The 21,828-nt window shown below is 51.5% G+C and overlaps 1 protein-coding gene across 2 annotated transcripts in view; it reads left to right on the top strand.

Annotated features, from left to right (window-relative positions):
• TWIST2 (twist family bHLH transcription factor 2) overlaps positions 1 to 5,056 on the top strand; it is a 50,116-nt gene extending 45,060 nt beyond the window's left edge. For both annotated transcript variants that reach the window (XR_011074100.1, XM_068544114.1), the window contains one exon: positions 4,329 to 5,056. The gene's annotated coding sequence lies outside the window, so the exon portion shown is untranslated. The remainder of the gene's footprint in view (positions 1 to 4,328) is intronic.
• The last annotated feature ends 16,772 nt before the right edge of the window (positions 5,057 to 21,828 follow it).

Genomic DNA, 21,828 nt, shown 5'->3' with positions numbered 1-21,828 from the left:
GAGATTCCATGAGTCAGTCTCCAATTCATTAATGGTTTTTCATCAGTGTCTCTTTTGCTATTTTGCTTCTATTATTTAAAAAAAAATGTCTACTAATATTCTTTTTGTGATTTCCAAGAGCCCTTTTCCCATCTCCTGGTTGTTCATGCTCTTTCCAAACAGCACATTCTCATTTTATCCACACACTCTCCTCTGGCTTCTCCCAAGATGATCATTTCCGCTGTTTTGAAAGGTGGATCCCCATTCACTGGGCTGTTTGTGTGGTGCTTAGCTCGGCAGGTTCCCCACTGTGGTCCTCAGTTGCCTGACGCGAATCATCGCTTGTTTTCTACTCGTATTCACGGCACGTTTTTTTGGTGATACGAAGTTGGTTCTGTCCCTCCAAACCATTCTTGGGAGCTGTGTTCAAACGGTCAGGAGGCTGTGGACAGGCTCGGCCAGGGGACAGAGGGCCCCCGTTGAAAAACAGTGCAGGACAAATGCCCGAGAGGGAGGGGGGCTGGCCCGTGCAGAATGGGTGAGACCCACCAGGGAAGGTGGCAACTGTCAGCTCTCCACCCCTGGGTCCATTACTGCTCATCTCCCCCTGGCACGTTCCACCCCCGCCCTGCACAGTGTACCCTGGAGCCCAGGTGTCAAGGGTTTTTGTTTTAGGCGTAGTGAGCGGGAGGAAGGGGGCAGCAAGGGCAGCCTGACAGGGAGAGCCCCTTCAAGTGAGCTGGGCAGTGCCAGGGGCCTGTGGAGGCAAAGATGCCTCCATTTTTCATGCTGAAGGGGCAGTGAGAGCTGGCACAGCGCCCTGGATGTCTGCTCTGTGCTGGGGACCGTGACCACGCCCCCGGGCCTCTGTGAACAGCTCCTGGCCTCCTGATCCGTCCCTTCTGCCCCCCAGTCTCCACTGGCAAAGCCTCAGGTGTGCGCATGTGTGCATGCGTGTGCTGTATCTGACTAGGAGAGATTTCACATCTGTGATCATCTCCCTCCACCCTTATTCCTCACCCTACTTTCTTTTGGCAGCCCGACCAAGTCCAAGGTACTTTTCCCCTTCCCTTCTGGTTGCAGAGTCTTAGCTGCACTTCCTCTAAAAAAGTTGTCACTGTCTACCCTGAGCTCTAGTTGTTTATAAACATGTTACTCCTCCCCTGCTAGATTTCTCTGATTCACCTCTGGGCTTTTTAAACAGCTAACAGCATTCCTGGCACATGAAAGATGCTCAGTACATGTTGGGAAGATAGATGGATAGGTGGATGGATGGATGGATGCATAGATGGAAGGGTGGATGGGGGGGATAGATGGAAGGAAGAATGGGTAGATGGATGGAGGGTGAATAGAAAGAAGGAAGGGAAGAAGGGAGGGAGGGAGGAAGGATGGTGGATGGAGGGATGGATGGATGGGCGGAAAGAAAGAAGGAAGAAGTGAGGGAAGGAAGGGAGAGAGGGAGAGAAGAAGGGAGGGAGGAAGGAAGGAAGGGTGGATGGAGGGATGGATGGATGGATGGGTGGAAAGAAAGAAGGAAGAAGTGAGGGAAGGAAGGGAGGGAGGGAGAGAAGAAGGGAGGGAGGAAGGAAGGAAGGGTGGATGGAGGGATAGACGGAAGGATGGTGGGTGGATGGATGGATGGGTGGGTGAATCAGTGAATGGATGGAAGGCCTTAAAATGAATGCTTCCCTCTTAAGCCCGCCCCTGCCTCACTTTCTGGAGAGCTTTGTTGATGTGCCCCTCCCTGTGTCAGGCCCTAGGGATACAGATTCAAACAAGACCCTCTGTTGCTTCTCAGTGCCCAATGGTCCGGTGTGGGTGAGAGAGGCGGACGGCCACCCTCTCAGTCCAGCCGCTGCCCGGCCTCTCTGCCTGCCCCCCTTCCTGGCCGGGCAGACAGATGCAGAGTGAACTGTGTACAGGACACACGCACACGGTTTCAGGTGGCTCTCACCCGCGGGAGGCTGTCGGGGCCCCAGATGTTTTTCATTTGTGGCTGAGAACGCCGCCCATGTCAGCAGACACAGCTGGGGTCAGGGTGACATCAAGGCGGCCGGCCCCGAAGGCTCTCGGTCAGAAAGACTAATGAACCTGCCGCTCGCTCCTGCCCAAGCCCTGGGCCCCGCAGGCATGTGGAGTGAACCCTGAAACCTGCGCTCCTGGGGGCGGCCCTGTCGTCTCTGGCTTTCCACGGATGATGCTGTATTTCCCCTCGGAGGGCTGGCGCAGCTCATATATCAAAAACTGCTGTAATTATTTCCTCCCACTGAGGAAGGCTTCCATTTAGCTTTCTCTAGCTGCCCCCCTTATTAATTATCTAATTACAACCACATTCTCCAAGAGAGAGCAGCCTTTGACTTTCTGCCCAGGACCACTTAAAAAGGCTTACATACTTGGAGTGCTCTGAACTTGGAAAAAAAAGAAGTGCATGTGTGTTTCCACGCGCTGGAGTTTTAGGGAAAATGTGTCTTCGCTTTTGCAGAGCTTTGTCTTGATGCAGTAAAGGTTTCTAGAGTTCCCTGAGCAGCTGGGCTTTAGTGTGGAGCTCAGGGTTCCACGGGGAGGGAGCTGGGGGCGCAGGAGGTCAAGGCACATACCTCCTGCTGCCCCTGCCCAGTGGCGTCAGGCCACACACCCACACACACCCACACACACACGCACACACGCTGTAAATGCGGGATTGGCTGCAAGCTGGCTGGGTGTGCTTAGCACTGGGTCCTGCAGGATTGGGCAATCAGCAGTCCACGGCCCCAGAACAGCAGGCGACAGGCCAGCAGCTGCCCCAGCCACGAGCTGCCTCCTTGGAGTGAGGTGAGGGGCCCACTGTGCTCGCCCCCAGGCCCTTCAGCATCCACGCGTGGGACCTTTCCAGCACGAGGTTCTTGGCCAGGTGCTCGTGCCCAGTGATATCGCCGGGGCCCTCCCGCTGTCCCCACTGCAGAGACTTATGACCTTGACTTACGGCGGCTGCGTCACTCACTCTGTAGTCTGGTGGTCGGACACCCTGGCCCAGATCTTCTCTCCAGCACGTTTTCTCTAGCAAGCCTGTGGGCGCAGATGGCAGCCTGTGAGGTCCTGAGTTGCGGGGGCCCTGCTCACTGGGTCCGCCCGGCGCATGCCCCTCCCTCTGCCACATCACTTGGTCCCCCTCCTCCCCGTCAGCAGCAAGCTTCACTCCTCAACCAGACCTCCCAGTGGGAAGGCAGGGGTGTTTCTGGTAGAGCGTGGCCTTTGTCGCTTGAATTGCTTCCTGGGAGCCTCACTGGCCAGGTCCTGCGGGAGGTGGTGGAGATGGGGGTGAGGGGCTCTGGAGACGGCGGCTGGAAGCTGGCCCCAGAGCTGCATTTTGATCGACCCACCTGCGCTTTATGGATCAGTTGCATGAGCTCCGGGGCCTCCTGGGGCTGGGGATTCGACAGTTGTGTATCTTGATTGCAGTGGAGGGTGCCAGAATCCACAGGTGATGAAATTGCCTGGCGCACAGACACACATACACACACACACACACACACACACACACATACACACACCTGGTATGACCTCCTTCCACCCCCAACACACACACACACACACCACTGGTACAACCTCCTTCCACCCCAACACACACACACACACACACACACATGAGTGAGGTGTGAATAAGCCCTCGTACTGTGCCGAGGTCCCTCTTCTGTTTGTGATGCTTCACTAGACTAGTGCAAGGTGATACCAGTGGGGGAAACCAGGGGAGAGGTGCATGTGACCTCCCTGTACATTTTTGTTTTGCGTTTGTCTGTGAATCTGTAGTTTTTTCAAAAGCACAGCTGTAGAAATTCATCCCCTCTGACAGCTCCTGCCCAGCGGCCATCCCATTTCTCTGCGTCCTCACCCCCAGCCCTCCACAGCTGGTTTTGCACGCACTGCTGTCCCAAAGCCCTGCAGCCGCCTCACCCAAGCACCCCTTCCCCTTCCATGGGGGACTGCTCTTCTCCGTGGAAGCTCCACTCGGGAGCGGCTCACCCACGGGGTCAGCACCGCCCTGCAGGGCACCTTGGGGGACAAGGCTTTGGTGGGCACAGGAGACAGGAGATCCGGCCCTCTGGGTCTGCGTGCAGCCGGAGAGGGCGGAGGTGGGGAGGGGAGGGGGAGCTCCAGGCCTGGCCTGGGTCCCTGGGGGCAACGGCCTGCAGGTGCCCAGTGGCCCTGACTACTGCTCACCTGTCCAGCTTCTGCCAGGGCGGACAGGGAGGAGACGGGTGTCAGAGCGGCTCGCACCTGCCCCGTCCCGTCTGGGGGCCCCTGAAGGAGGGTGGTCCCCAGACACCGAGCCATGCAGCGGCTTCTCAACCTCCCTCTACCTTGTTTTCCAGACTGTCCCGCGGGGCCGAGCGCACGTGGAACTGGGGTGCATCCGAGTCTGTAACTTCTGAAACCCGAATGACCTCCGGGAAACGCCCCCTCTCAGTGCTCCAGCACGGTGCCTAGACAAGGGCACAGCGACAGACCCCGGACCGCACGGCCCCCTCCCCGAGACGGTCCCCGCAGAGGAAGTGGCGCTCATGGTCCTTCTTGCCGGTGACATGTTCATTGCCATCCTCGCCACTGTTTGAGGGTGGGAACAGACCCAGGCCTGGGTTTTATTTTTTTATTTTTATGTTTTGAGGGGGCGGGGATTTATTCTTTCTGAAAATCGCTAAATTCAGGAACACATTTTACAAGGATTTTGGATTTGTATTTCCCTCTAAGTGCCTTTTTTTAGTGTATATTTTAAAAAATAAGCCAGAAATGCCTTCCTGTACAATTCTGTTTAAACTGGACCAAGGCTCTCAGAAAAAGAACCTCGTGCTTCCTTCCCACCCCCAAGCCCCTGCATGATTGTCTCAAGGAAGCCTGGAATTCTTCTCACTTCTCCCCTTTCTCTTTCTCCATGATTTGCTCAGCTAACCTTTTTTTTTTTTTTTTTTTTTTTTCTGTTTCAGTGTATATGTTGCTTATTTGTTTTATTTATTGAGATATTTTTAACAAGCTCAGTGACTGCACTGTGGCTCTGTATACTGCTCCCTCCCAGGAACAATAAAGACGTCCTTGCAGCCCTGGTCTTCCGTCTCTTCTTTTCTCTACTTTGCAACACGAGAAAGGGCCTGAGAAAGTTGGAACGGGTTGCAGAAATAACTATCATTTCACTTTAAAGGGGACCAGAAAGGATGCGAGACATTTTGTAGCATACATAATTGTAGAATTTTCTAGAAACTACCAACACTAATGCAGTTGAGAGTGTTAACAGACCCAGGCCTGGGAAAGCAGGTGACGTTGGCCTCAGCCCCTCTAGGTGCCCATCTCCTCACCTACTACCTACGCCCCAGACTCAGAAGCTAGAGGTACGCTCTCCAGACCATTTCTTGTTCTTCAGATCAAGAGTCACCCATCCTGTGTCCCAGGCCTGCTGTTCAAGGTCAGTGCTAGCCAGTGCCAGCGCTGCGGAGCCTTCCCAGGTGGAATTCCTTACTCTCCCCAGACATGGCATCCATGCCCTCCTTCACACTTCTCCCAGTGGGTTACAGTCTGCTCTGCATATGTCCAGTCCCCCTGATAACATGAGCTCCACAGGCAACTGTCCCGCTCTCCATAGCCCTGTATATGCCACTGGGCCAGGTTAAGGTTGCAGCACCTGTATGTGCAGGTAAGGGTGGAGCTCAAGAGAAGAAGTCCCAGAAAGGCCACAGTCCACAGTCTGCATCCAAGAAGGAGAATCTGGCTGGGGTCTGGTCTAGGCGGGCAGGGAGATGGTGCAGACACACCTCCATGTGGGGCAGGAAGTCCCATGCCCCACCTGCCGGCCTCCTTACTGTGTCTGTGGGCATCACTGGGGGTTGGGGGGTGGCTCCCAGGTTAAGGGCTTCCGGCTGGGGAACTACAAGTCAATGGGTCACCACCTTGAGCCACCAGAGACATGTCTCCTGGGGGACAGCCGATACCTGGGGCTGCTGGATGGAGCTGTCCACAGATGAGAGGCCACACAGACCCCACCCAGCTCCCAGGCGGGGTTCTGGAGAGTGGGGGTCGCTGGCAGGGCCGTGGTGGCCCGTGGGCCCTCTTACCCCTCTCCTACTCCTGCTCCCAGGCCCACCAGAAAGGCAGGAGCTCCAGAAATACCAGCCTGGGGCTTCCCTGGTGGCGCAGTGGTTGAGAGTCTGCCTGCCAATGCAGGGGACACGGGTTCGAGCCCTGGTCTGGGAAGATCCCACATGCCGCGGAGCAACTAGGCCCGTGAGCCACAACTACTGAGCCTGCACGTCTGGAGCCTGTGCTCCGCAACAAGAGAGGCCGCGATAATGAGAGGCCCGCGCACCGCGATGAAGAGTGGCGCCCACTTGCCGCAACTAGAGAAAGCCCTCGCACAGCAACGAAGACCCAACACAGCCAAAAATAAATAAATAAACCCAAAGTTTTAAAAAAAAATACCAGCCTGTCCTCAACTTCCATCACCTGGCTGGCCCCTAGGAGTGACCGTGGTACAGCACCTGCATCTCTGGGGGCTGGCACCACCTGGAGGGGTCCCTGCAGCACAAGCCCTAGCACCCACTGCACACAACAAAAGCAGGTGCGTTGTGTGCATGTGCGCACGCACACACACACACACACACACCTGGACTCCTTGCTGAGACCTTGGGAAGACAGAGCTGGGCAAGCTGCCATCCTGGCAATGAGAATCCTGCCCTGTCCTGTGCTATCCCACAGGGTCCTACAGAGGCCTTTGGAGGCCTTGAAGACTGCAAAGGTCATGGCCTCTCGCCATGGAGAGATTAAAAGAACACCAAATCATATCACCTAAAACTTACAGGTGGGGTGGCCAGAATTTCTTTCTCAATTTCCAAATTGCAAAATCCATGCTCCCTCCTCCCAGAGCTGGAACCAATGCCACTCTGCAGAGTGACCAGCCCCTGGGTCTCTACTGTGGGTGACCAGGCCCTATGAAACTCCCACACCCAAGCCCAAGGCAGAGGGCTTGGCTAGGGGTGAGGGACAAGAGGTACCCATGCAGGTGACACACGGCCCCCCTTGGGAGTGTCAGGGGACCCCCAGGCCAAAGTCCAAGGAAAGAACCCAGGGCATATCTTGGGACCGGAAAAACCCTACTCTTTGCCCCTGGATCTCCTTCCCCATTCAGACACAAACACGCTCAGAGGAAGCCCCACTTCCTCCAGGGCCTAGACCTTATAATGAGAATAGCCATACCCCCCATACAGCAGTTTTATATTCACTCTCTACGCATCATGTTGTCTTTGAGTACTCACCTAAATATGTCACCCTCCCTCTACCTAATCAGGTGGATTTTCTTCATAAACATTAAAATTGTCATCCAAAAAGTTTCCGTGGAAATATGGAAAGAGGTAGTAATACATAAGTCACAGGAAGCATTTTCCAGAAGGCACAAGCCGTGTCCGTCTGGGTCTCGGGGACTGACAAAGCCAAGATTACAATTCTAGGGTGGACCTGAACACACGTCACAGAAAAGACATCGAATAAAACCCTTAACGTTTCTGGGTTCCACCTAAAAACAGCTGGATGAGGGCACTGAGGCTGCTCGTTCTCCCACAGCTGCTTCAGGTCTTGTGTAAGGAACAGAGCCCACTGGACTAAGGCCCCCATGGCTGAAAGTGAACACCATTATTAGTATTTGAGGATTCTCCTCCAGGAGTGACGCGGCCAAGTGTTTGTATCTCAAATAACACGCCCACCTGGATATCGTCTGCCTTTACCTTAGAGGCAGCACATACATTCCGTTCATAGTTGACCTACTCACTGTTGCTCTGGGTCCATCTGCTTAAACATCCCTTTTGTTGACATGCTCTCCACCTTGGACTGTGGCCCCGGAGTACCAGAATGGTTACCTGCTCCTCTCCTTCCCCACCTGAAGGGGAGGTGGGAGGGCCCGACTTGGCGTCTTGAGAATTTCAGGTTGTCTTGACGCCATGACCCACCGTGGCCCGAGCTTAGAAGAGCAGTCGAGCTCTCTCTGCCTTATCTGGGGCGTAGAAATGCGTGGAGCCCGAGCCCTGGGGGTTCTCAGCTTCCCTTCCCAGCCTGGAGACGGCTGCTCTGCCTTGGTTACCTCAGTGCCTGGACTTCATGGTGGGAGCTCAGGGACAGGGAGGCTGGAGAGACACAGCTGGGGATGGGGGACCGCAGAGGCCAGAGGTGCCTGTGGGGAGGGAAGAGTGGGCGGGCCCCAGGTTGAGAGTGAGGGGAGCAGAGTTTGGGGGGGACGATGACGGTATTGAAAGTGACTGGGGAGACAGAGGTGTTGAGACATGTGCCCCCCATGAAGAACACACCTTCCCCCCCATACGTTTCTCGGGACGCCAGTGAAGATTCGGATTATCTCAGCATTAGGTTGTTTCTTTATTAAGAGGTGACTCCCGTATTACAGGGACGTCTGGAGGCAGGGGCAGGTGCTAAGCTGGGCGCCCACATGGGGAACGCGGTGGACGTCTACCCTGAGACTATGGGGGCACTGAGGGAAGGACAGGCCAGGCAGGCTGGGCCTCGGGAAGACATCTTGGGGAAGCAACCAAATGAGAAGACAAAGAAGTGATAGTTGATGTTCAAGCACGGAGACAAAGATCCTCAAAATAGTAAAGCTACGAACACTCACAATAGTAGAAGTATCCACATCCTGCCACCGGTTTCTTCTCCCCACCTGTCTTGGTCTTGGTCTTGGTCTCCCCGGCAACAACCCGGGAAACAACAGTGCCTCCCTTGGGTGGTTGTCAGGACCGGGTGGGGCACTCAGCACGGTTCCCGGCACCCAGTGAGCGTCCGGAGTGGGAGCCATTGTTTCTGATCCCAGCGGGGAGCGGCTGCCCACTTCCCCTCTCTCCACCTCAGTTTCTCCTTCTATAAACTGTGCTGTGGACCAGTGACCCGTGAAAGCCATTCAGGTTTGTTATAGGTTCAGTTGTGTCCCCAAGTTCATATGTTGGAGTCCTAACCTCCTTTGAATGTGACCTTATTTGAAGTTAAGGTCTTTACAGAGGTCATCAAGTTAAACTAAGGTCATTAGGGTGGGCTGCATCCCACATAACTGGTGTCCTTATCAGAAGAGAAGATTAGGACATGGACAGAGGGGCAACCATGAGAGGACACAGGGAGAAGACGGCCGTCTACGAGCCAAGGAGGGAGGCGGGGACAGATTCTCCCTCGTGGCCTCAGAAGGAATAGCCCTGCCGATACCTTGATCTCAGACTTCCAGCCTCAGGGCCTGAGAGACAGGACATTTTTATTGTGTAAGCTGCCCAGTGTGTGGTGCTTTGTCATTGCAGGCCTGGACAAAGCTGTAAAGTTTCCTGTCCGTGTGTCTGCTTTGAGAATAAAATAGAGAGACAGAAATGAAGGCAGAAGTGAAAGGAACTCATGGGGTTGGCATTCCGTCCCAAACTGCAAATGCGTGGAGGGCGCAGTGGCAGGTTCCAGCCAATTGCAGCCCTGGTCCCGGCTTCTCTGGATGCAGGGAGGGAAGTAGGGGTGCAGCCGAGGAAGATGAAGGGGTCTGATGATGTTGGGAATGATGACTGGCTACTTGGGCAGAAGTGTTGTTTCCTGGTCTCCTTGGTGGCACTGACGGGAGAGGGAAATGACGTGTGGACACGGAGACGAAGTGTCCCTCAGCCCCTCCCCGCCTTTGGGAGAAGGGGGAACGCCTCGTGCCCTCGCTTTGAGCACGTCCGCCTGCAGACAGCCATCCTCCACAGAGGCTAAATGATGCTGAGAAACCGGGGCGCTTGGCCGCTCGCAGATTTAGGGCCCGAAAGAGATACCCTCTCTCTCTCGGTGAGTTTCCACTCCACTTCAGATGTGTCCAGCCTCGAGAGCTCTGGGGTCACCTCTCCCTTTGAAGTAAAATGTCCAGCTTGGAGCAAAAACAATCCAAATACAGGCACAAATGCTTCACAGGCTGAGCTCCTACCTAAAAGTGCACTTCTGGGGGGCAGACCCCGTCACCCGACCCCCACCCCAAACTGCCGTGAAGTAGGACTTCAGGGCAGTTTGGGAGTTCCTTTCTTGGGGCGGCCAGTGGAACGAGCCATTCGATCTTCCCCTGCTGAGTTCAGAGCTGCTGTGAAGACTTCTGGCCTTGCTAAGTGATTTCCTGGTTCCTTCAGGTCAATTTAAATTTACGAAACTCAGGGCTTCAAAATCAAGGTTTGATTTAAGGGAGGAGAAGGCGCGATTGCAGGGCCATAGAGACTCAGTGTCCCCCAAAGCCCCGCACGCCTACGGGGTGGAAGGGAAGCGGCCAGCTTTAACCGTGGGTCCGCTACCGTCAGACCGGAAACCATCTTCGGGTATTTTTACACATGAAAATGTTTCCCGTTGGAATGTGGCAAACTGGGTCTATCTCCTTGGGCGATAACAAAATCAAAGGGCATTTAGAGATTAACTTGCCGAAATCCCAAGAGACCGTATCAGAGGAAGAAGGGGGAGGTGGAGAGTTGAAGGGCCGAAATCTCCACCGCTACAGGTTTTGCTGTAAAGCGTGTGCCCTTTGATGGTAACGCTCACCTTTCCGTGAGTGTGAACTGCGCTCGTGGGTGATGATTTTTCTCCTCCAGCAGCAGCTCCAGAAACTCTTGACTCCTAAGTTTTGCTGGAAGGGGGTTGAGCTGTCAGCGTCATAGCCTTCTCTCTGGACTGCAGGTTGGATGCGTCTTGCTTCCGTGTTGTGGTCCAGCTCTTCTAACTAAAACGTGCCAGGCCAAGAGGTCTCCAGACAACAGTCATGGAAAGAGAGGCTCAGAATGGGGTGCAAGATGGGCTTGGGCTGGGAACCCCTCTGACAGGCTTTTGGCTGCAGCACCCATAAACAGGTAAGGAGAAAATGTCAGCAGGTGTTCCTGACGAAGGGGGTGGCCCGGCGCCTGGCCCCTCCCTCACAGGTTACTCCAAACACACCTCTGGACCCTCCATCACCCACGGCCCGGCCTTCGCACACAACGGGCAGGCTCCACCCAGAGCGACACTTGGCACGCGTGGCCTGGGCGACAGCGGCCCCCCATGGGTGGACAGGGCCTAGTCCGGAGCTCCCCGCTGGGCTCCAGGGACCTGGAGCTTTGCCCGGCTGCACTCTGCACTCACCTTCTGCCGCTCTGGTGCTGGCATCCGTCCGCACGCTTCGCCCAGGTGTTTGGGTCTTTTCCCAGCATCGCCGTGCAGCCCACGTTACCTGCTGGGAAGGCTGCAGGTTGAGTGAGAGGTGAACAGAGCTCTGAGCGGCCACTCCGGGGAGGCAGCTGCTGCCGGGCAGGTGGCTGTGCTGACCCGGGAATGGGGGAGACCTCTGTGCTCCCATCAGGGAGCAGCCGGCCAAGGCCAGGGCACGGCTGTCCAGGGGCCAGAGAGCATCAGGGTCTCAGCCCTCATGCTCCAGGGCTGAGGCTCAAATTCACCCGGTGCTGGTCAGAGAGGACCAAGGAGGGCAAGTGAGGCAAACCTCCCCCGGGAGGGCCCGACCTTCTCCGCCCTGAATAAGGTCTCCCTCTGAGCCTCGGAGAGCCTGTCTCTGCACACCAAGCAGTGAACAGTCCACCCAGAGAAACAGGGGTCGTTTCGGTTCTGTTGTTACTGGTGATTTCTGTCTCCTCTTGGCTGTTCCGAAGCTGTTGTTTGCGGCATGTGTCATACCGTGTTCCCGGACACGCAGGGCAGAGTCACTGCTGGAAACTTACTTTGGGGTCCCAGTTTCCTCAGCTGTAAAATGGGGATAAAACCCCAATGCTACCTCTCTCGTGGGGTTTTGTGACAATAAGCAAGGTAATCTGTGTAAAAGTATCTCGTGACTCGACTCATAATCAGTAGATTATCAGCAGGACCCTGGAATGAATAGACACATGACACCACTCTGGTAACACAGGCTGAGAGTTTTGTTTGTTTCTCGGGTTTGTTTTTTAACCAGGTGATTGATTTCAGGGGGCGGGGACGAAGCAGGAGGGAGCCTGGGTCTCCCTTCACACATGCCATTCAGTAGAGAAAGTCAAGGAGAATGTTTTCTCTGCACAGACCCCAACTCCCAAACATTCTTCAGTTTCTGTTTCAAAACAGTGATCACGCTGTTAGCAGAAGCTTAGCTAAGCCAATGGGCCAGGTCCTCGGAAAACCAGCTGAGAGTAAAGTTTCAGCCGGGGAGAGGAAGGGCCAGCAGAGACACCCCTGCCCCAACATTCCCTTCTTCCTCCCCACCCTCCTGGTCCCCCCAGCAGACGCAGAAAAGTGACTCATGGGTAGCGGGGGCGGGCAGTGGCTGAGAGACGCTCAGCTTAGTCAAACGTCTAGATGAGCAAAGAAAAGGAAAGGCATTGGAAGAAGGCACTTTGTAAGAGGCACGTCTGATGCTCCTGGGCTTTCCTGGAGGAGCCTTGGCTAAGCTCAAGGTCAAAGAACCACAGAAGGATGACTCCAGAAACTGTGCTGTGCCTGGGGAGGGTCAGGTCCTCAGGGTGGCCGGGACAGTGCCTCATCTCAGGCCCCAGGAATGGACGTAGGGAAGATAGTGACGTGACTGCCCATCTCACCTGGCTCCGAGTGGCTGGTGATTAGAGCACGTGCTCACGGCAGCTCTCAGAGCAGGTGCTGGATGGGCTCCTCCTCGGAGCCACCCCACCCCACGGGGTTCTGAGTCTCGGGATCCTAAGGGGAGCCCTTCAGCAAGTGGCCCCCACACAGGTGCCTTCCAGTGCATGGTCCCTGCAGGGCCCCACCACCTGGGGAACCTGGGGGCTTGAGGAAAATGCCTCTGGATCCAGGAAAAGACAGGAAGGGGGCTCAGTGAACCTCAGGACTCTTGCTGGGGACAACTCATCTTCTTCAGGGCAGAGTCGGGGCTGCAGGGACAGGTCCCTCTGCAGAGCCACTAGCTATGAAGGGGGAGCAGTGTGCCTGAGTGCTGGATCAAACCTCTCCTGAAGGTCCCCGAACCCATGTCCTCTCGCTCTGAGGTGACCAGTACATGGCCCTTGTTGTTTACATCCATTCGAGCTGAGCTCCCTGTCAGTTTACGATGCAAAAAGTCCTAACAGAGAGTGCGCTCCAAACTTCCACCAAAATAGGAATTAGATCATCGTTTGCTAACAGTTGTCATGCTTGCAGAATTTTACGAGGGAAGAAAGAAACCTTTTTGACATATTGACATCATCATAACCCACATCCAAATAGTAACCTTTACAACGACACTGGAGAAAATAGAACTGCTGCCAGGTGTGACAATCTGGGAATCCAGGTGAGTGTGAGGGTCACCTTCACACCTGTCCAGGCCAGGAAAGTCCTATGTGCTTTCCCGTTCCTACCGTTAGAAGGAGAAAGACCCAAGAGACAGTTCTCTGATTTGACAAAACACAACACAACAAACAACCACAGCAAATAACCCATTTTCCCTGTTTCCCCATCTGTGAGGCAAGGGTCCTGGAAACCAGATGTAACCTGCAGGGTTCTTGGGGACATAAATGTGACAACACATGAGCAAGTCCCCTGGGAAGGGCAACGCAGACATGTGTTCTCATTTCGGGGGGCTGTGTTGACGCCGCACCTTCTCAATGCCCGGAGATTGGAAGAAACTTGGGAAGATGGAAGATGAGAGTCGGGAGCTGAGTCCAGCCTCCGGGTTCCTGATCTAAAATGTCCAGGATCAGGTCATGCAACCAGGGGTCGCGGATTGACAGGTGGGCACCTCTCATCTCAGACTGACACGCTAAGAATAAACATCCTCTTGGGGTCCAGGTGCCCGAAACCTGTGCTCGAGCTCCTCTTGACCTGTGGGGACATTCCCGCCACCCAATGCTCCTCAGGAGGGTGGGGGCCACATGCTTCCAGACCAGGTGAGCCCCGCGAGCAGTGCTGAGGCCTCGGGGGGATGACACGTCCGTCCTGAGACTCATGTCCTCTCATATCCAGGTCAGATGAAAGCGCCCCACCTCCCAACAACAGGGGGTTAAATATTGACTCTGCACACAGAGTGTTTTTTCTCATTATTTTTTTTTTAACAGACTCTCCATAAAACAGGATGTTACTTCTTTCGTCTTGTTACTGCTTTATTGTAGTTCAGATTTTGAAAACACATCATTTGGATGCCAAGATTAACAAAATCTGGCTCTTTATGATGTTGGGAATTGACCCAACAATTCACAGATTAAAAAAAAAAAAGCAAAGCTAATCAAGCTGGAAAAAGTTGCACATTCTGTTCGTCGGATGATCTGCTGACCCCGCAGACCCAGTTCCTCCCACTGTCCATCTGGGGAGTTGTAAGAAGTAATAAAAAACAAAATGAAAGCTCCCTGCTTCATTTTTATGTCCTTTGTGTTGCTAGTGTCTTCCTGCCCACAGCTCTTCTGGGTAGACGGCCATCTCCCTGCACAGCCACCCACGGCCCCCACTCCTGTCCCCCTGCCTCCGCCGTCGGGAACGAGGTGGCTGCTGGGCCCAGCAGCAGCTGACTGCCAGGCTGCCAAGGGCACGTGGCACGAGTGGCCTGGGTCAAAAAGATGAGCTGGGCCAAGCAGAGCCCTCCTGGGAATCGGGAAACAGAGAGACTGGTCTCATTGATGGTGGGAGCCGAGGCCACAAGTCTGTGCGTCTGGAGTCACAGCAGGGATGGAGGTGCGGTGACATTGGCCCCCAAACAAGCTGGAGAGAGAAAGGGGGAGAATCTACGAGGGAGCAGAGAGAGCCGGCAGGCGGAGGGGCCGTGGAGAGAAGCGGAGGTGACCACACTGTCCCAGGTGCAGGAGGAGAGAGGGCCACCTGACCCTTGATGTCCTCAACTTCCAGACCATACGTTCTGTGGTACGCGGCTTTGTCCAGACATCTCTTAGGGCCTCTCTCACATCCTCCTGACCTGCCTCTTTTCCAATCCCTACGGAGGAATGAGCTGTGTGACGCTGTGTCCTGACTGTTTCACCAAGGGCATCGAGTATTACTCAGCCACTGCCCTGGGGCTCCCGGCCACTAGTCATGGATCTCTGGTCTGTTCTGGTGCGTTCTCTCAAGTGCTAGTGCTCGGGAGTTCACACACCCTGGGGTGACTCTTTACCCATAGGACGGCAGCTGGAAGAGAAATATTCCCCTTCCACGTCTCGGGAGGACAGTTCTGCTCAGAGCGTCCCCAGCAGGGCGGAGCCCTGTTGTCTGCAGTGCAACCAGCTCAGCGAGGCACCCCCGGATCAGCGTTCCCTCCTCCCCTGTTTCATTGTCCCAGTACTCCCGTCCCTCGTTCCCTGGAAACTTTACAGAATAAGCCACCTGTGCAAAAGTCTTGTCTCAGACTCTGCTTTGAAGGGGAAGCCAAGCAAAGACACCCCTTTTCTTGAGGTGACATAAATGAATCCCTTTTACTGGCAACCAAAACCACTCCATCCAGAAGGTCCTTTAAAAAGTAGCTAGAATCTTCTACTTCCAGGAACGTGACAAACTAGGTTACTCAAACCAAATTCCTGCTGAAAACAAATAGGCTGGAAAAAAAAAATCTTTTAAAATTGTCTTAAAAGCAATGAAGAGCAAACAAGATGGTAAGAAATCAACAGGCTAAAATGTAGAGAAAAATGGGGTCCAGAGAGACAAACAGAACATGGCAGCTGCAAGTGGCCCCAGGGTGTTTGAAGACTCAGACAGACCTGGGCTGCAGCTTTGACAGTTTACATGATGCAGAGACCTCTCAACGTGGCAAGCTGAATAAAAGACCCTCTCCACATCAATCTGAGACTCCCAAATGGACCATTGCTTTCCCCAGACCACATTCAGGGGACTTTAAGGAAAGGTGCCTTGGGGCTAAGTAGAGAGGAAAACACACCTGTGAGGAGTTGTAAACACAAGCCAATCCTGACATGTATTTGCACCTTAAATTTACATTACTTTGTGGCCAGAACATAATGAAAATGGAATTTTGAAAAAATGTTCAAGCAACCCACAGGAAGACAGGAAAAAGATAACAGAGAAATGACAAGCAGAGAGAACAGACAGACCCCCCCCCACCATGCAGATTTAAAGCTAAAGCAGTGCTGAGAGGAAAATTTATAGCACTAAGTGCTTACATTAAGAAAGAGGAAAAGCCTCAAATCAGCATGTGAGCTCTCACCTGAAAAACCCATAAAAACAATAAAAGAATTCAGAACAAACAGAAAGAAGAAATTCATGAAGATAAGAACAGAAATCAATGACATTGAAAACGTAGCAATAGAGAAAATCATAAACAAAGGTGTGGTATTCTGAAATAATCAATAAAATTGGCAAACCTCTAGAAATACTGACAAAGAAAAAAAGAGAAAAGACAAAAATGACCAATAATGAAACAAAGGATGTCATTACAGACGCTTTAGACATTGAAAGGATAGTAAGCAAATACTACAAACATTTGTCAGCTTAGATGAAATGGACCAATTCCTCAGAAAAAAAATACCACCACTCACCTAATATGAAATAGATCATTTGAATAACTTGTAAGTATTAAGGAAATTGAATTCACAATTTTAAAACTCAAAAAAAAAAAAATAGAAAAGACAAGAAAAAGTACTCTCCGGCCTAGATGGTTTCACCAAAGAATTTTACTAAATGTTTAAAAAGAATTAACACCGATTTTACACAGTCTCTTCCAGAAAACAGAAGAGGAGGAAGTCTTCCCAATCTACTTTATGAAGTTAATATTACCCTGATACCAAAACTGGACAAAGACATTACAAAAAAATAGAAAGCTATAGACCAATAGCTCTCTTAAATATAGATGCGGAAATCCTTAACAAAATATTGGCAAATAAAGTTCACCAATATATAAAAATAAATATACACTATGACCAAGTAGGATCTATTCTGGGCATGCAAGGCTGGATATAAAATTAAAAATACAATACCATTTACAATTGCTCCAAAAAAATGAAAATTCTTAAGTATAAATCTAACAAAACGCGTACAGGACTTACGTGCTGAAAACTACACAATGTTGGTGAAAGAAATCACAGATGATCTAAATGAATGAAGACATTACAGGTTCATGTGTTGTAAGACTCAACATAGTAGAGATCCCAATTATCCCCAAATTGATATACAGGTTGAAAGCAACTCCCATAAAAAACCCCAGCAAGAGTTTTAGCTAGAGACAAAATTATTCTAAAATCTATATGCAAAGCAAAGTAACCAATAGCTAAAATAATTTGTAGAAGAATAAAGTAGAAGGAATCAGTCAACTGAATTTCAAGACTTACTGTATAGCTACAGTAATCAAGATTGTGTGGTATTGGCAAAGGGACAGACATATAGGTCAATGGAACAGAACAGAGAACACAGAAGTAGCCCCATGCAAATATGCCCATCTGATTTTTGATAAAGGAGCAAAAGCAATTCAATGGAGGAAAGATAGGGTTTTTAACAAATGCAGCAGTTGGACATTAAAAGGCAAAAAATGAACCTCAACTTAAATATTCTTCTTTATAAAATATTAACTCAAAACGGATCATGGACTTAAATATAAAACCTAAAACTGTAAACTTTTCAGAAAAAAAAGAAGAGAAAATCTTCATATCTTAGACTTGGCTAAAACGTTTTTAGAACTGATACCCAAAACACAACCTATAAAAGGAAAAATCAATAAGCTGGACTTCTTCAAAATTTAATAACTTTTGCTGTGAAAGACTGTGTTAAGAGAATGAAAAAAACAAATAACAGACTAGGAGGAAATATTTACAAACCACATACCTGACAAAGGACTAATATCTAGAATATGTAAAGAACTTTCAAATCTCAGCAGTAAGAAAGAAAATCAAACAGTTCAATTAGAAAATGAGCACAAGATGTGGACAGACATTTCACCAAAGAGAACACACAGAACACGAATAAGCACATGAAAAATGTTTAACCTCATTAGCTACCAGAGAAATGCATATTAACACCAAAACAAGGTATGACTATACACCTGTCGGGTTATCTAAAATAAGAATTAGTGACAACACCAAATGCTAATGAGGGGATGTGGGGAAATTGAATTATTTATTCATGGCTGGTGAAAATGTAAAATGACACAGCTGCTCTGGAAAAGTACTTTGGAAGTTTCTCAAAACATTAAACATGCAACTACTATATGACCCAGCAATTTTATTCCCAGGCATTTATCCCAGAAAATGAAAACTTATACTCACACAAAAACCGTACATGAATGTTTGTAGCAGATTAATTTGTAATAGCCCCAAACTGGCAACAAACGGAATTTTCTTCAACAGGTGAGTAGTTAAGCTGTGGTCCACCCGTACCATGGAACCCCACTCAGCAATAAATAGGAATGAACTACTGATACACACAACAGCCTGGATGGATCGCCAGAGAATTACGGTGAATGAAAATAGCCAATTCCAAAAGATTACTTGCTGTATAATTCTATTTATATGACATTCTTGAAATGCCAAAATTATGGAAATGGAAAACAGAATAGTAGCTGCAAAGGATTAAGAAGGGGAGGCAGAAGGGAAGTGGGCGTAACTATAAAGGAACAACATGATGGCCCTCCTGGTGAAATGGAATGATGGAATGATGAAATGGTCTGTATTGCGACTGTATCTACGTCAGTTTCCTGACTTTGTGATACTGTACTAAAGTTTTGCAACATGTTACCATTACATAGGATCTCTATCATTTCTTACAACTGCATGGGAATCAACAATTGTCTCAAAATACAGATTTTAATTAGAACTAAACAAAGATACATTCAAAATACAACTGAATGAAGCGGGTACTCTCCACTGTGAAGAAGGCACCTCCACACGTTGTGACACTGGAAGAAGCAGTGACCGACATGGGGAAGCTTGGGGACCTGTGTGTGATCACAGCTGCACCTTTAGGAACGGTATGACCTTCAGCTCGTCACTGCCCTACTTTGGGTGTCCCCCCTTTTCATGTGAGAGATGAAAGAACTCATGATTTTAAAAGGCTCCAAAATCTTCCAAATTTTTTTCCTTCCACGTTGGAAGCACAATCTAGGCATCTGTGCTTGTTGATGTCCTGGCGGTGTTTGCAATGGGGTCCGTGTCGCTGATGTCCTGGCGGTGTCTGCATCAGGGTCTGTGCTTGCTGATGTCATAAGCAACGCTCCTTTGTGAGGCACAAGAGGACAAGGGGCATAGGCTGCATCTGCTCTTCTGCCTTATTTGTCTGTGTTCATTAATTGCAGCTTAAGCCGCATGAGGGTCTGGTCATTGTCTGATCTGTTCCCTGCTGGCTCTCCAGGCCCCAGCATGGGGCTCAGCCTATAGCATTTGCTCAATGAAATCCAATGGTCCAGGTGCCAGCCAGACTGCCAATCCAAGGCGGAGGGCTCAACCACCCTCGGGAGAGCCTCCCTGCGCCTGTGTGTGAATATTCGCTCCACTTGCCCATCGGTTCCTGTCTAATTTCTCCCAGCACCAGGCAACGAGTCTGGTGCACCAACAAGTCACGGCTGAATGAAAAGCTCACACACACAGGTGAACACGGCGAGTCCTGGAGAAGCACAGCTGTGCCAGTCACGCCCTTTCACCCCCGGGTCCCCCCCCCCCCAAGGCTCAGTGCCCACTTAGAGGTTCATTCTCCACCTGTGTATTTGTCCCCGTGGTTCCCAGGCGTCAGCCCTTCTCACTTCCCATCGAGCTGCCCTCCCTGTTTTAAGGCAAAGTCCGATATTTACCATAGTATTTCTGGATTAGTCAGGATTCTCCAGAGAAACAGTACCAATAGCACATAGATGTAGATATAGGTATATAGATACGGATACAGATACAGATATATAAGAGGGGATCTGTTACAGGAATTAGCTCACGTGATTATGGAGAGTAAGAAATCCCATGATCTTCCATCTGCAGGCTGGGGAACCAGGAAAGCCGGTGGTATAATTCAGTCCAAGTGGAAGGCCGGACAGCGGGGGCAGCCGATGTCTGAGGGCAAGAGAAGACGGGGTCTCACCTCACGCAGAAAAGCAGCTTCACTCCTCCTCCGCCTGTTTGCTTTCTTCAAGTCTCAAGGGATTGGATGACGCCCACCTGCATTGGAAGGATGATCACTGCTCAGTCCTGCAAATGCTCATCTGCTTGGGAAACACCCTCCCAGACACACCCAGAAGTAATGTCTTACCAGCTATCTGGGCATCCCTTAGCCCAGTGAAGGTGACATGTAAGATTAACCATCACAATTTCTTTATATATGAAGAATTTAAGATGTCTTTGTGACTGTTAGTATTTTTTTTTAGGTTTTGATATAGATGAGTATCATTTTTTATTTTTATTTTTTAAATCGAAACGTAGTTGCTGTACAATATTATATGTTCCAGGTGTACAATATAGTGATTAATAATTTTTAAAGGTTATACTCCGTTTATAGTTACTATAAAATATTGGCTATATTCCCCATGCTGTACAATATATCCTTGTAGCTTGTTTTATACCTAATAGTTTGTACCTCTTACTCCCCTGCCCCTACATTGCCCCTCTCCTCCTTTTTAATTATGATTTTAAAAATTATGATTATCGTTCCTGTGTTGGTCGTTTGGTTACAAACTTGTAAAGGTTTTTGCGTTTGGATCACACGCCCCTGTGGATTCTCACGCCCGCTGCGGTGTGACGCTTGCGGCCTTCAGCGCCGCCCGGCGAATCCGACTCCAGCCAGCCTGAGATGCTCCCGGGCGCGACGGCTGAGTGCTTCCCGCGGGCTGTGCCGTCTTCCCATCCGTCTCCTGTACAGGCTCGTGCGGGCCCGTACACACTGCCCTTGCCCACGGGCGGAAGAGCTGAACCCACACGGGTTAGTTACCAGCCAGGGTTCTCGGACGGGCAGAAGCGAGAGTCAGAGCCCTGGCTCTTGACCCCCACGTTTTCCAGTGTCAGTTTTTAACACACACACACACACACACACACACACACACACACCGAAGCTGTGAAAGCTTCAACCACATTCAGCCCTTCACAGGTTTGCACGTGGATGTTACCTCTTCCTGAAGGACCACGCTGGTTCTTATCTGTACTCGCACCGTGGCCCAGGGATCAAGGGTGAAGACGCAGGACCTCGTGTGAGTGTGATACACCTCTGTCACCCACAGGAGGGCCCTGAGGGCCTGTGCACCAGGATGTCTGCAGGCAGGCGACATCCCAGCTCGGAACCGAGAGCCACGGAGGGGGCCATCCTCCAGTCCTGACCGGCAAAGGAGGCCCAAGCTGTTGGTCCTCAGAGGCACAAAAGGGTGGCCGCCAGCTCTGCGGCCACAGCGTCCCATCCAGGCAGGGCCTGAGGCCCCTCGTCACTTGGAGAGGAAACGTACGTTTGGGTGTCCTCCTCAGCTGTCACACACTCCAGGTCTGAGGCAGGAGGCGGACGGTTCTGCCTGGTCCCATCCCCACCGCATTTGGAGGATGAATGGCTCTCTTCTCCACCATTCAAGCTTCCAAGGCAAAGCTCGGTCAGCCAACATGGCCTTGCGTGGTTGGGTCCAGCTGGGAGAGGCGACGTCCAGCCCGTGGTGGTGGTGGGTTGGGTCGCCCAGCAGCGTCCTCAGGACCAGCTTCCGCTGTTTTCCTGGGAATCGAAACCCCAGAGCGCCCGGCTGGTTCATCAATCTCCCGCAGGGTGACCCCCTCCAGGAAGAGTGCCTGCCAGATGTCCCTGCCAGCTTTTCTTGGGAACACACACCCAGAGCCTGTGCACGTGTGCGCTCACATGCGCACACACACACACGCATTAATCAGAGCTCTGTCTCCATTATCTCCTTGACCTCACGCCAAAGCTGCCTGATCAAGGCGGTTCCCATCGCATGAGGACCGCGGATGCTTTCCGAGGGCTGGGAAGGTTTCGTCAGTTGGGTTCTTTCCAGCATGAGTCACT

Source organism: Eschrichtius robustus, chromosome 5 (genome assembly GCF_028021215.1).
Source record: "Eschrichtius robustus isolate mEscRob2 chromosome 5, mEscRob2.pri, whole genome shotgun sequence".
Taxonomy (NCBI): Eukaryota; Metazoa; Chordata; class Mammalia; order Artiodactyla; family Eschrichtiidae; genus Eschrichtius; species Eschrichtius robustus.
Note: the sequence above shows the minus strand (reverse complement) of the source record. Positions and strands in the feature narration are given on the sequence as shown.